The sequence below is a fragment of the Ochotona princeps genome, chromosome 21 (genome assembly GCF_030435755.1).
Source record: "Ochotona princeps isolate mOchPri1 chromosome 21, mOchPri1.hap1, whole genome shotgun sequence".
NCBI classification, from domain to species: domain Eukaryota; kingdom Metazoa; phylum Chordata; class Mammalia; order Lagomorpha; family Ochotonidae; genus Ochotona; species Ochotona princeps.
In genome coordinates, this window is record NC_080852.1 from 26,607,196 (window position 1) to 26,620,849 (window position 13,654).

The following is a 13,654-nucleotide window of genomic DNA, read 5'->3' on the forward strand; positions in this document are numbered from 1 at the left end:
GAGCTTTTTCCGGGTCTCCCACATGGGTGCAGGTCCCAAGGCCTTGGGCTGACCTCCGCTGCTTTCCCAGGCCACAAGCAGGGAGCTAAATGAGAAGTGGAGCAGCCAGGACAAAAGCGGAAATGTCAGTTTACCAAGGCAGAGGATTAGCGAGCTATGGTACCGTGCTAGCCCTTGCATTTCGTATGTTCAGTGAGTTCTAAAATTACTTACGGTCAAAATAAAGAAAACAAGAATGTAAAGCCCAATCTCGTTCACAGATTAATACAATACTTCCCAGGGGATCTGAAGCATACATAGGAAAGAGCAGAAGAGGACGTATCCAGCCTCCTCTGACTAAGCACTTTGCGCCATTGGGAGTAGATTCTCCCAATATGGCTTCAGCTCTGCTTCACGGTGAGCTCAGACAGATAGAGGGTCCAGACACAAATCCAAAACCGGAGGGCTCCCCTGAGGGTAACTGAAGTGTAAGCAGCACCCCACACAACATTCCTGAGCACACAGCAGCTTGTGAAGGAGATGGCTCACTGGGCTCCCGGCCCCTCTGCACCCAGGGTCACAGCAGACCCGTCACTGAAGTGGACAGCTGTGCCTGCAGGCACAGCCTACAATGGGCCCCATTCTCCCTCATGGCCATGACGGGCTGTAAGAGGCGAGGCCAGGACATTCCTCCACCCCCTCACGCATGTAGGAAAGGGCACAGGCAGCCTGGGGCACCAGAGGCCTGCACGGTGAGAAGACGAGAAGAGGAGCAGCTGCTGCCCTCTCTAGCTGAGAGTGGTCCAAGGGATCCTGCCGCATCAAAGCCCAAGGGCAGCCTGAAGAACACTGTCAGATGAAACCAGGTGGACTGGCCAGCCTCTCGGGGGAAGCCCTCTTTGGCCAGTCCTTTCCAGCAAGCAAAAAAAACAGCTCGGGGCTGAGGGGCCCGGGTATCCCACTGCCCTGTCAGCACAGCACAGGCCCTGCAGGCCCTAGAAGCAAGTTCTCTCACTAAGAATTCCAGCCCCAGGGAACTATGCCAAGACATCCACTTTCTAAATTCCTCTGGAAGTTGGGGGGAGGGGGGGAAATGGAGAAAAAGGTACATCCTCAAACTGGCAAACACAATGTTTAGGTCTCCTACATTGACCCTCTGACAAAATATTGTGATCTTTCCCAGGTAAACAGAAGCAACAGCTAGCTGCACAGACCCACAGTGAGAGAGAGAGAGAGAGAGACAGAAATCCCACTGTTATCTATTTGTAACTTTAATAACATTCTATTTTTAGATCTTTAATAAAGAGCTTCTCTTCTAGTCTCCTCCTACCGAATTCCCCCGTTCCAGCAAGTCAATCTTTCCAGTACAGCTCAAAAGCCTAAAAATATGAGACACTTTTCCCACCCAACCTCACAGAAGCAGCCTTATCATCCCCAAAACCCAGGATCCACCCTTGCTCACCAGGCAGGATCCTGATGGGAAACCCTCCTGCCAGCAAGGTTCCCTGAGAGCAGGGGAGACCCAGGCGGGAGCTCTGCTCCCAGGGCCATCACAGGGAAGAGCTGGAAATCTCATGGACATATGCAATAGTGAAATCGAGACCCAGATATGGATGCGATCCCAGGTTCTGATTAATAGTTAAATAAAAAGGAAACGCCATTTGGAATGCTACTTTGAATTCCATTATTGACTACATCATTTTTCTTGGCAATAAAAACTGGCCACACAACCAACTCAGCATGGAGAACCACCAAACTAATTAAGGTTGTTTTGTTTTGTTTTAATTTAAAAATTCATTTATTGGGACTGCTGCTGTGGCATAGTAACTTAAGGCTCCACCTGTAGTACTGGCACCATATATGGGTACCAGTTCGAATCCTGGGTGCTACACTTCCAATCCAGGTCTCTGATAATATGCCTGGGAAAGCAGCAGAAAATAGCCCAGGTCTTTGGGCCCCCTGCACTCATGTGGGAAACTCAGAAGAAGCTCCAGGCTTCCGGCTTTGGACCAGCCTAGCTCCAGTTAATGTAGCCATTTGGGGAGGAATGAAGATTTCTGTCTTTCCTCTCTCTCTAATTCTGCCTTTCAAATAAAAATAAATTTTTTAGAAGAATAGGCACAAAACTTTTTTTTAATGATTTATTTATTTACTTGACAGGCAGAATGACAGAGAAAGTGAAGTAGTTCCACCTACTGAATGGTCACAACTGCCAAGGGTAGGCCAGACCAAAGCAAGGAACTGGGAACTCTAACTGGGTCTCCCATGTGGGTAGCAGGGGTCCAAGCCCTTTGGCCACCTTCTGCTGCTTTCCTAGGTGCATTAGCAAGAAACTAGATGTAAAACGGAGCAACTAGTATTCAAACCAGGACTCCATCACAAGTGGCAGTTAAACCTGCAACACCATGGAGCTGGCTCCCAGTAAGGGTATTTATGATAATCAAAACAGAACTGGTTTGCTCCTACCAGACAGCCTTCAGCATCTTCTTAAGCAATCCCCGATTAACCTTTGAGACGCCTAGGGGAACTGCCCAGCAGGGAAAACATAATGCTTACAAAATCAAAAGGAATGTCTTCAAATTGCATTACTGTTTTAATACAGTAGTTAGAAACGAACAGGTGTTTAATGTCTGTGGATTCCCATACTCGTATACAAACAACATCCAAGGAAATAAATGAAGAGCAAGTGACAAAACAAACATGACACATTATGGCAAGTGTCCTACTGGTCTCCACAGCTGTGACACCTTCCCTATACTTAAGTATCTAAGGACCAACTGCGACACATCCACAGGAACGAATCTGGGCTGCACAGGACTGCAAGGGCAGAGACACGGAGACATCAGAGTCTCTATGTGGCCGTAACCACCAGGAAACCCAGGAGCCACTGGGAAAGGGTCACGGGAGCTGAGTGGAAGGAATGCTTCCTTCCTCTAGGGACACAGGGATCTTTCCTTTCCTTTCCACTTTTCTCTTCCACATGTGTCACTTTATTAAATGCACTGATGGATAGAGCCTTGGCCCCACAATCAGGGTTCTAACATTCTGCAGCCTATCTTGGCAAGGATGGGACTATTTCGCCCCTTTCTTTTGCAAACATCTGTTTTCGGGTACCTTACCTATCCTTCCGGTGCTAGGCAGCTTTAACAGCCTTATCTTCCTGGAAAGCGGAGGCCCTGCAGGAACAGAAGGAAACAAGGCTGGTAAAGGCCCGTAACTGAATCAGAAGCACGCCACCTCCACCAACTCGAGGAAGCGGGGAGCGTCCCTCAGCCTGCGGCCCAAGCCAAGCACCACCCTTTTTGGTCAAAATTCAGAAATTTACATCTTTTCAGTATTGTCATTCCAAGACCAAAAACTGTAATTTCAAAGACACAAAATTAATTCCAGTGTCTGTATTTCTCACCATAATATCTCAAAAAAAAAAAAAAAAGAAAGAAAAAAGAAAAGAACAATTAGTTATATAAGGTATAACTGAGACGCTGGCCCCAAAGCATAGCCCCTAACTGTGGCTCCAGCATCCCATATGGGCACCAGTTCAAGCCATTCCATAGTTCCTGGACCACTATACCCATAGCATACTACCTCGTACTCCATGTGGCAGACGCAGAAGATACTCCTGGCTCCCAACTTTGGATCAGCCCAGCTTTGGCCATTGTGGCCATTTGCAGAGAGAACCAGTGGATCAAAGATTTCTCTGTGTCTCTCCTTTGTAACTCTGTCTTCCCAACAAAAAATAATAATAGGAAGAAACTATAAATGAGAAGCAAAGTCTCAAACTCTATCAGATGTAGCCTGTGACAGGCAAGATAGATATTTGAGTCAACTTAAATATTTTTACAGTATTTATAGCTGATTGTTGTCATAATCCTTTCAAAATAAATTCAGGATATTGCTAGTTTTATTCAGATATGCTTTACGTCAACAAAGAGAACAGTACAGCTTCAACCCTGACACCACTGGTTTACAATCTTTTTTTTAAAGATTTATTTTTATTTTTATTACAAAGTCAGATATACAGAGAGGAGAAAAGTCAGAGAGGAAGATCTTCCGTCCAATGATTCAATTCCCAAGTGAGCGCAATGGCTGGTGCTGTGCTGATCCAGAGCCAGGAACAAATTTATTCAAAACAAATTTATTTGTTTTGTTGTTTATTTTTGTTTATTTATTATTGTTTATTTAAAATAAATTTGTTTGCGCAGGAAGAGGAGGAAAGGTAGATCTTCCATCTGCTGGCTCACCCCCTTATACATACACATACACATACACATATACACACACACACACACACACACACACACACACACACACACACACACACGGCTGCAATGGCCAGAGCCCCGCCACAAGGATGCCTCAACGCCAGCCCCGGTTTGTGAACTCGTACTCCTTCATCCCACATCTTGGACCCAGAGCAAGCAGACGAAGCATGTTTTGTTATAAAAACCAAGAAAAAGACAAAAAAGAAAATCCTGTTTATTAAGGCTAAGTTAAACCCTCTGGCTGGTATAATTTTGTAAACTACTCTAACTCCTATTAATAGAAACGGCTATCTAAGCAGTATCACTGACTAATGGCCAGAGCAAAAGGGGAAAGGCCAAGAAGTGGAGCCAGTTATATCACTCCCAGGTAGACTGCTTCATGACCCAAGGGCACAGACACAAAGACCGACTGTGAAATGAGCAGATTAATCACCAATTTATTCAAAATCACCAGCACCTTACTTCTGGCCCAAAGTCTCAACTGGGGAAAAGCAGAAGGAGTTAAGAAGTACCAGTAAGCTGCCACCTGTGACGCTGGCATCCATACAGGTGCTGGTTCACGTCCTGGATGTTCCACTGTGCTCCTGCTATTGGCCTGAAAAAAGCCAAAGACGGCCCAAGTGTTTGGGCACTACTCACAAGGAGACTCAGAGGAAGCCTTGGACTCCAGCCTTTGCCTAGCCCAACCTTGGTTATTACAGGCACTTGGAGAATGAACCAGCAGGTGGGAGACACTCACCCACACCACACCACCCCTGCCCTGACCCCTCCCTGTCATGCTACCTTAAAAATAAATCTTTACCAAAAAAAAAAAAAGAACGAACGAACGAACAAAAACAGGCTCCAGAAAAGGAAAATAAATCCTGAATGGGGCCAGTGTTGTGGGACAGCAAGTCAAGTCACTGTCTCCAACTCCAACATTTCATTAGTACTGGTTTAAGTCCCAGCTACCTAGTAATATGCCTAGGAAGGAACCAGAGGACAGCCCAAGTACTTGATCCCCGCCAGCCAGGGAGACCCTGATGGAATTATTGCCTCCAGGGTTCGGGCAGATCTAGACTGGTGACATTTAGGGGGTCAACTAATATGTGGAAGATTTCCGATTCTTTCAATTATACAAATCTCTGCAAAGGAAGAAGGAAGAAAATAGACTATCTGGATTAATAATTCCCACTTCAAGTTTCCTAGAGATTCAACACTTTCTCTCTCAGTCCCTACCTATGGCCCCTTGAAGTGGTGAGTGGGGAATGGATGGCCTATAGGCCATATTAGCTCAGTCTGGACCCAACAAGGCAACCAAAAAGGTAAACCCTATATTCAGTAAATCTGTAGCAGACTATTTTTTTTTTTGAAGATTTACATTTGAAAGGTAGTGACAGAACAAGCAGGAAGGGGAATATGGGAAAGCTAGGGGGAGGGGGAGAGAGGGGGGAAGAAGAATCTTCCATCTACTGATTCACTACCCAAATGGCTACAATGCCCAAGGCTGGACCAGGAAAAAATCAGGAGCCTAGGATTCCACCTGGATCTCCTGCATGGGTGGCAGAGGCCTGAGCACTTAGGCCTTCTCCTACTGCTTTCCCAGGCGCATCTGCAAGGAACTGATGGGAAATGGAGCAGAAAGGACTCAAGCCACTGATCATTTAGAATGACAGTGTTGCAGGCAGCAGAGTAACCCAATGCATCACAAAGCTGGTGCCGAAAGACTGATTTTTTTTTCAAGATTTATTTATTTTTATTAAAAAGCAGATTTTAGGGCCCAATATGATAGCGTAGCCTTGAACGCACCAGGATCCCATATGGTCGCCAGTTCTAATCCCGGCAGCCCTGCTTCCCATCCAACTCCCAGCTTGTGGTCTGAGGAAGCAATTGAGGATGGCCCAAAGCCTTGGGACCCTGCAACTGCGTGGGAGACCTGGAAGAAGTTTCTGGCTGCTGGCTTTGGATCGGTGCAGCACTGGCCATTAACAGCCGCTTGGGGAGTGAACCATCAGACAGAAGATCTTCCTCTCTGTCTCTCCTCTTCCCTGTATATCTGACTTTGCAATAAAAAAATGAAACTTAGGGCCCAGCGGCATGGCTAGTGGCCAAAGTCCCCGCCTTAAACATGCCAGGATCCCATATGGGTGCCAGTTCTAACCCCAGCTGCTCCACTTCCCATCCAGATCCCTACCTGTGGCCTGGGAAAGCAGTCAAGGACGGCCCAGTGCTTTGGGACCCTGCACCCGTGTGGAAGACCTGGAGTTAGTTCCTGGGTCCTGGTTCCGGATCGGCACAGCACCGGCCGTTGCACTCAGTTGGGGAGTGAATCATCAGACTAAAGATCTTCCTCTCTGTCTCTCCTCCTCTATATATATCTGGCTTTGTAATAAAAATAAGTAAATCTTTAAAAAAATAAAATTTTAAAAAAAGCAGATTTTACAAATAAAGAAGGAGGTACAGAGAAAGAGGTTTTCCATCTGCTGGTTCACTTCCCAAATGGCAGCAACAGCCACTGCTGAGCCAATTTGAAGCAGCAGCCAGGAGCTTCTTCCTGGTCTTCCACACGGGTCTGTGTCCACGAATCTGAGCCATCCTCTGCTGCTTTCCAGGCCACAACCAGATAGCTGAATTAGCAATGAAGTAGCCGGGACTCCAATTAGTACCCACATGGGATGCCAGCACCACAGGCTGAAGATGAGCCTGACAGCCAACATGCCAGTCCCAAGCTGATGTCTAAGTTAGCAATAATTTTTTAAGATTTATTTTTATTTTTATTGCAAAATCAGATATACAGAGAGGAAGATCTTCTGTTCGATGATTTACTCCCCAAGTGACTGCAAAGGCTAGAACTGAGCCAATCTGAAGCCAGGAGCCCAGAACCTCTTCTGGATCTCCCACACAGGTGCAGGGACCTAAGGCTTTGGGCTGTCCTTGACTGCTTTCCTAGGTCACACGCAGGTAGCTAAATGGAAAGCAGGGTGGCTAGGATTAGAACTGGCACCCATATGGGATCCCGGCATACTCAAGGCAAGGACTTCAGCCGCTAGGCCCCAGTTAGCACATTTTTATGCTCCACATGTGATGTTATACATGCCTAAATGGGGCATGGCACAATGGTTCAGCAGCTAAAATCCTCACCTTGAAAGTACTGTAATCCCGGGCCTGGCACGATAGCCTAGTGGCTACATCCTCGTCCCATATATCCATCAGTTCGTGTCCTGGCAGCCCCACTTCCCATCCAGCTCCCTGCTGTGGCCTCAAAAAGTAGTCCAAGGCCTTGGGACCCTGCACCCACAGGGGAGACCTGAAAGAAGCTCTGACTCCTGGTTTCAACATTTGGGGAGTCAACCAATGGATAGGAGATGCCTCTCTGCCTTTCAAATATTTTTAAGTTTAAAATCCATCACCTCCTATCATTATAATTCTATAAAACTAGAGCTTTTTAATTTTTAAAAATTTACTTGCCTAAAACACTAAGTAACAGAAAGAAAAAAAAAATAGCAGGAAAAGGATCTCCCATCTACTGGTTTATTCTCCAAATGGCTACAATCTCCAAGTGTGCACCAGGTGGAGGCCCGGAGCTCCATCTGCATTTCCCATGAGTTGCAAGGACCTAAGTCACTGGATCACTGTCTGTCACCTTCCCAGGGACGTCAGCAGGAAGCTGGATTGCAAGACAGCAGTCAGGACTTCAAATTAGCACTCTTATGACACCATCACAAACAGTAACTTAATGAATTCTGTGCTGCAATGTTTTTTCTTTTTAAAATATTTTATTATTTTTATTGGAAAGTCAGATTTACAAAGAGGAGTAGCCACAAAGAGAAAAAACATCCATCTGCTGGTTCCCTCACCACATGGTCTCAATGGCTGGAGCTAAGCCAAGTTGAGCTGAGTCAATCCAAAGTCAGGAGCTTCTTCCAGGTCTCCCACACAAATGCAGGGTCCTGAGGCATTGGGTAGCCCTCAATTGCCTTCCCAGGTCATAAGCACGGAGCTGGATGGGAAATGGAGCAGCTGGAACCTGAACTGACACCCATATGGGATCCAGGGCATGAAAGGCGAGGATTGAGCCACGAGACTACTACGCCGGGCCTGCAGTCTTTTTAAACGTTTTGTTTATGTTCATTTTTGCGTGAAAGGAAAGAAAAATGGAGAGCTCCTCCATGTGCTGGCTCACCCTCAAATCTCTGCAACAGCCAAGGCTAACCCAGGTCAAAGCCACAAGCCCAGAACTTATCTATGTTCCCACATAGGTGGCAGCAACCCAAGTACTTGAACCATCATCTGTTGACTCTCAGAGTGCACATTAACAGGAAGCTGGATCAAGACACAAATTAAGCACTCCAATTTGGAATGCAGGCAGTCCAAGAGTAGACCTAATCATCATGCCAGACACCCTTCTCTCGAGCTATTTTAAGATTTATTTATTGCAGTCAAGAAGGGCCTAAGGCCTTAGGACCCTGCACCCACATGGGAGACCCAAAAGAAACTCCTGGCTCCCGGCTTCAGGTCAGCTCAACTCCAGTCATAGCAGCCACATGGGGAGTGAATCAGCAGATGTAGGATTGTTCGTCTCTCCTCTCAGTAAGTCTAACTTTCCTATAAAAATATTTCTTCATTATTTGCTTACTTGAAAGGCATAGTTACTTGGAGAAACAGACAAAACACACTGATTTTTTTTTAAGATTTATTGATTTTTATTGGAAAGTCAAGATTTTTACAGGGAGAAGGAGATAGAGAAAAATCCTGCATCTGCTGGTTCACTCTCCAAGAGGCGGCAATGACCAAGCTGAGCTGATCTGAAGCCAGGAGCCAGAGCTTCTTCCAGGTCTCCCATGTAGGTGCAGATTCCCAAGGGCCTGGGCCATCCTTCACTACCTTCCCAGTCCATGAGCAGGCAGCTGGAAGGGAAGTAGAGTAGCCAGAACACAAACCAGGGCCCATATGCAATCCCAGCTCATGCAAGATGAGGACATTAGCCACTAGGCTACCACACTGGGCCTACAGAAAGACGTTCTACCCCACTGGATCACCCTCCAAATGGCCGCAACACGTGGAGCTGGGCTCGTCCACAGTCAGGAGTTTCATCCGGGTCTCCCACACGGGTACAGATACCTAAGGACTTAGGCCATCTTCCACTGCTTTCCCAGGCAAATCAGCAGGGAGCTGGATCTGAAGTGGAACAGTCAGGACTCAAACAGGCACCCATTAGATACCAGCACTACAACTAGAGTTTTTTTAAACAAACAAACATGAAAAAAACCACCTTGCAGGGGGCACAGTAAGTTGCTGTTGTAACACCAACATGCCATATCATATCAGATTCCCAGTTTGAATTCCAGTTACTATGCTTCCCATGTAGCTCCCTAATATGTCTGGGAAAACAAGAATTATGGCTCAAGTGCTTAGTGCCCTGACACTTACCTAGGAGAGCTGGATGAAATTCCTGGCTCTCAGCTCAGCCAGGTTCAGGTCTGACTGTTTCAGCCATTGAGGAGTGAACCAGTGGATAAAAAAGTCTTCTATCTCTCTCCCTGTCACTATGCCTTTCAAATAAATTTTTTAAAATAAAGACACATTAGGGGCAGGTGCTATGGCACAACAAGATAAACCACTGCCTGGAACACTCACATTCCTTATCAGACTGCCAGTTCAAGTTCTGGCTAATATGCATTTCCAATTCAGCTCCTTGTTAATATGCCTGGAATGCAACAAATAATGAACCCAAGTACTTGGATTGTTGCTACCCACCCAGAAGACCTGCATTAGAGTTCCTAGTTCATGGTTTTGTCCTGGTCCAATTCTGGTCATTGTGGGCATCAGGAAAGTGAGCCAGTGGATGGAAGATCAAGCTACTGCTAAGCACCCTGGAAGAGAGCAGAAGGTGACTGAAGTATCTGAGTTCCTGACATCCAAGCAGGAGATCCCAGATGGAGTTCCAGAATCTGGGCTTCAATCTGCGTCAGTCCCGGCTGTTACAGGAATTTAGGGAGTGTACCAGAAGACAGGTGATCTGTGTGTATGTGTGTGTTTATCTGCCTTGTAAACAAATAAATCATAATTTTTTTAAGTGTTCAGTGTTTTTAATCACGGAGTTCCAAATTTCCTAATTCATCTCACAAAGTCCCTTTCCACATGCAGCCTGCATCCTTTCTGCACCCTCCAGGGTCGAGGCACTCGACAGTGGCGTGTAGTCACAATAAGCCCACCACCCGGCCAAATAAATTGTAATTTTAAAAAACTGGTCTCAGGCCTGGTACCGTGGCCTAGTGGCTAAAGTCCTCGCCTTGGACACGCTGGGATCTAATATGGGCGCCAGTTCTAATCCCAGCAGCCCCACTTCCCATCTAGCTCCATGCTTGTGGCTGGGAAAGCAATCGAGGACAGCCCAAAGCCTTGAGACCTTACACCTGCAAGGGAGACCTGGAGGAAGCTCTTGGCTTCTAGCTTCAGAATGGCTCAGTTCTGGCCGTTGCGGTCACTTAGGGAGTGAATCATCGGACAAAAGATCTTCCTCTCTGCCTCTCCTTCTCTCTGTATATCTGACTTTGTAATAAAAATAAATCAATCATTGAAAAAAAGATTTTTATTGCAAAGTGATACACACACACACACACACACACACACACACACGAGGAGAGACAGACAGGAAGATCTTTCGTCCGATGATTCACTCCCCAAGTGACTGCAACAGCCAGTGTTGTGCCAATCCGAAGCCGGGAACCAGGAAACTCTTCCAGGTCTCCCATGAGAGTGCTGGATCCCAAGGCATTGGGCTGTCCTCAACTGCCTTCCCAGGCCACAAGCAGGGAGCTAGATGGGAAGTGGAGCTGCTGGGACTAGAACCAGCGCCCATATTGGATCCCGGCATGTTCAAGGCGAGGACCTTAGCTGCTAGGCCACATCACCGGGCCCAAAATTAAATCTTAAAAAAAAAAAAAAAAAAACCTGGTCTCTAGGCCTAGTGCAGTAACCTAGAGGCTAACGTCCTCAGCTTGAATGCACCAGGATCTCATATGGATGCCAGTTCTAACCCGGGCAGCCCCACTCTGCATCCGGCTCCCTGCTTGTGGCCTGGGAAAGCAGTCCAAGATGGCCCAATGCCTTGGGACCCTGCACCCGCGTGGGAGACCTGAAAGAATCTCGGGGCTCCTGGCTTCAGACTGGCTCAGCTCTGGCTGCTATGACCACTTGGGGGGTGAATCATCCGACAAAAGATCTTCCTCTCTGTCTCTCCTCTTCTCCGTATATCTGACATTCCAATAAAATAAATCAATCTTAAAAACAAACAAACAAAAAAAAAACTGTTCTCTGCTTCTGCTCTTTTATCCCTCCTACTGGGGTAGACACTACCCCTCGAGAGCTTCCAAGGGGCTCAGCTCTGACTCAGCCTTCAGGTCACCCTTCTGTCACCTCTCTCCAGAGGGTATCTTACTCCAGATCCAGCCTATCCACACCCTGGCCCTCAGAGCCAGGCCCTTCCTCCCACCAACCATTTCTGGTCATCTAAGGACAGCCCCTCACTGTACCGCAGCCTAGACGGCCCCTCTCTGTTCCAAATCTCTCAAGTTCTGCTCAGTGATTGGTGGATGCTACCCGCCTTCCTCCTCTTCTCACCAGCACTTAGAAAAGGTGAAGGCATCTGCCGGGGCATAGCATCTTTTAAGCCCCCAACCACCTGCAGAACCTACTTGTCTTGAGCCAAGCTGAGGAGCTGTCCACCCCAGTTAGCTTCTGTCCTTGCTTCCCAATCAGTGACCAACAACCTCTCCATGCTCCACAGAAACACAGGAGGCTTGTTTCTTATGATCTGGAGTCAACCTCACCACAGCTGGACCCCAAGAAGGTCACGGCTCCCTGTTCTTGCATAACTCCAAACTCCTCCACGCCACAGTGGCCCCAATTCAACCTTCCAGAAGACCCCATGAAAACTGCTCAGTCTCCTCTTTCCCATCCTTTGCCTTTGCTTTTCTCCTCCCCTAGCACACAGCTGTTACCTTCCCATCACCGGCTTCTTCACCAAACCAACCAGCCTTTCTTAAGGGTCAGCTCAAACCTGTTAAAATTCCCCCTGGGCACAGAACCAAAGCTCCTGGGATGACTCGAGCCCGGTCCCCAGAGCAAGCAGCACAGACTCTAGGAAGGATCCCACTGGACCTTGGTTTTGAGAACGGTCCATCATCACACACTTGTTGTTCTCTGCAAGATCCCTGACTTAAAGACAACTAGGCTTAGGCTCCACCAAAGCACCCTACTGACACCACTTGCTTGAAAGCAACCCACTACACTAACATTCTATAACAGTGCCAATTTGGATCCCAGCTGTTCCACTTCTCCACGCAGCTCCCCACTAACGTGCTATGAAGGCAGAAGACAGCCCAAGTACTTGAGCCGTGGCACATACGAGGAAATCTGGATGAGGCACCTGGTTCCCTTCCCATGGAACAATGGTTATCACAGCCTTCTGGAGAGTGAATCAGGTGACAATGGGTCCATCTCTCTCTGTGTACGGATGTATCTCCTTGTAACTGCCATTCAGATAAATAAACCTAAGACCAAAAAAAAATTCAAATTGGGTTCCAATTCTGCCAGTGCCATATGATGACAGTTATTTAACACTGGGCACATTCCTTCTTCTGTGACTCAGTTTCCTCAGCCAAGATCCCAGGCTCTGATGAACCAGTGATGAACAGCAGGAACAGAGAAGGACCTGGGTTGCAATTGAGATAGGCCCCTCCTATCCTGTTCCCAACCTGAGGACCTGGCAGGAGACATCACAGCCTGAACATGCTCCATCTTCCTCAACAGCTCTCCTCTCTCCAGGACAGGAACTTGCTACACCCAAGATGCAATGCAATGCCCCAGGTTCAAGCAAGAGAGGTTTTCCCCAGTGCCAGACCTCTCTTTTCCTAAGCATCAAGTTAAATCTAAGCAGCCCCGCTAACAATACACCAGCAAACCCGCTGGGCATCCAGCATTCCTGAATGCAGGCTTCTCCCTGCCCCAGGCTCCTGGTAGACTATGCACTATCCACCTAGTAAACCTCTCTTCTCCCAAGGTTCCTCCTCCAGCTCCCTCACCTCTCCTCAGTGTGCTGACTTCACTGCCAGAAATCCCGACCCTGTTTCACTCCTGGCCACTCCCTAGGTGGCCACCAGCTTTATCGTTCTAAACACAGGTCTGGATTAGGCCACCCCGCAGATTTACAGCATTCCTAGGTTACAGCACCCTGAAGGATGAAGGAAGACCTGAGCACAACAAGGCTGGCCCAGGGCTCCGACCTGCCAAGCTGGAAGACTCTGTGGCGCTATTTTAGGCACTCCTATACCCGTGGCTCCCTGTGCCCTGGCCTTGATGTCCCTCAGCTAATTCCTGCAGGCCAAAAAAAAAAAAAAAAAATCTCACACAGCTCAGGAATTCCCTCTCTC

The 13,654-nt window shown here is 47.4% G+C and overlaps 1 protein-coding gene across 4 annotated transcripts in view; it reads right to left on the reverse strand.

Moving 5' to 3' along the window:
- Positions 1 to 13,654, reverse strand: part of DAG1 (dystroglycan 1) — a 65,162-nt gene that overhangs the window by 49,556 nt on the left and 1,952 nt on the right. For 2 of the 4 annotated variants that reach the window (XM_058678675.1, XM_058678674.1), the window contains exon 2: positions 3,099 to 3,155. The exons of the other annotated variants lie outside the window; for them this stretch is intronic. The gene's annotated coding sequence lies outside the window, so the exon portion shown is untranslated. The remainder of the gene's footprint in view (positions 1 to 3,098; positions 3,156 to 13,654) is intronic. 4 annotated transcript variants of the gene reach the window in all.